The sequence below is a fragment of the Oncorhynchus masou genome, chromosome 18 (genome assembly GCF_036934945.1).
Source record: "Oncorhynchus masou masou isolate Uvic2021 chromosome 18, UVic_Omas_1.1, whole genome shotgun sequence".
Lineage (NCBI taxonomy): Eukaryota > Metazoa > Chordata > Actinopteri > Salmoniformes > Salmonidae > Oncorhynchus > Oncorhynchus masou.
The window spans coordinates 6,699,145-6,700,992 of NC_088229.1; positions in this window are offsets into that span (position 1 = coordinate 6,699,145).

Genomic DNA, 1,848 nt, shown 5'->3' on the forward strand with positions numbered 1-1,848 from the left:
ATAAAGGTAAATAAAACTGAATCCCCAGGGGCTAATATTATTGAGCCTGTTGTAGCACACATAGTTTCTGCATGCACTGCAGATGGCCTCATTGGTCCCCCAATACTATTAAATACACAGCACTTCACGATCAGAATACGGTTGATGTCGGAAGTTTACATACACTGAGGTTGGAGTCATTAAAACTCGCTTTTCAACCACTCCACAAATTTCTTGTTAACAAACTATAGTTTTGGCCAGTCGGTTAGGACATCTACTGTGTGCATGACACAGGTAATTTTTCAATAATTGTTAACAGACAGATTATTTCACTTATAATTCACTTTATCACAATTCCAGTGGGTCAGAGGTTTACATACACAAAGTTGACTGTACCTTTAAACAGGTTGGAAAATTCCAGAAAATGACGTCATGGCTTTAGAAGCTTCTGATAGGCTAATTGACATAATTTGAGTCAATTGGAGGTGTTGAGATAAATTGAGATAAAACACACACACACACACACACTTTGCTTTATCTTGGCCAGGTCGCAGTTGTAAATGAGAACTTGCTTACCAACTAGCCTGGTTAAATAAAGGTGAAATAAAAATTTTAAAAATAAACACACACGTGTGAGATGCCACATCTTCATAGCTTTTATCAACACACACACACACACACACACACACACACACACACACACACACACACACACACACACACACACACACACACACACACACACACACACACTTCCATTAAACATTCACCAATGCCCCAGGGCCTAGAAATCTACCCACAATGCATAAGCAGAGCCACAAATCACCTCTGTGCATTCTAAAATTAGTTCCACTCTTCTCACCTCACGCTCTCCCAATAACCAGACAGGCTCTCCCAATAACCAAAACTTGTCTTTTAGCGATGTGCGGTGTTGAAAGCATTTATAAACATCGGTGAGAATGGGTGGGAATGCAGTGGAACCGGGTTCCCAAAATGTTCCACCCATGTCTGTTTTTTTTTTTTAAAGCTAGGTTTAGGCCTAAAACTAGTCCGTATTCAGGCCTGGGGAATCATGGGAAAATTGGAACTGCATTCCCAGTCTTTCCAGACAACTTAATGATTGTTTACGTTCCAGGAGAGAACCACAAACTGATGCGTCTACCGACCATGATTGCAAGTCCCATAGGGACACACGCACGCGCACACACTCCAGAAGATACCACAAACGAATGCGTCTGTACATACACACACACACACCCACACAGGCATTTATGCACACACGAACGTGCACACACACACACACACTCCAGGTGAACACACACAAACTGATCTCTCTGATTGGCAGAAATTCAAAAGGTTGATGAAAAACCACTCATTCCGTTGATTTCAAGCTTTTCTGATGCAATTTTTGTGCAGGAATTGGTCTTCGTTTCTGTTTTTTGTGACTGTATTTGTGGAAAAAAGAGAGCGAGAGAGAGACAGAGACACAGAGAGAGAGATGTAAAGGGAGAGAGATTAAGAGAGAAAGACAGAGAATGTTACGGCTGTCGTCGGAATGAGACCAAGGTGCAGCGTGGTAGACGTACATTTTGCATTTATTAAATGAATACCAAAAAAAGCAAGAAGGATAAATGACACAGGTGAATTCACCAATTTGTAAGTCGCTCTGGATAAGAGCGTCTGCCAAATGACTTAAATGTAAATGTAAATGTTCCTCTACAGACATTCTAACTGTCTGTTCCTCTATAGACATTCTAACTGTTTGTTCCTCTATAGACATTCTAACTGTTTGTTCCTCTATAGACATTCTAACTATTTGTTCCTCTATAGACATTCTAAATGTCTGTTCCTCTACAGACATTCTAAATG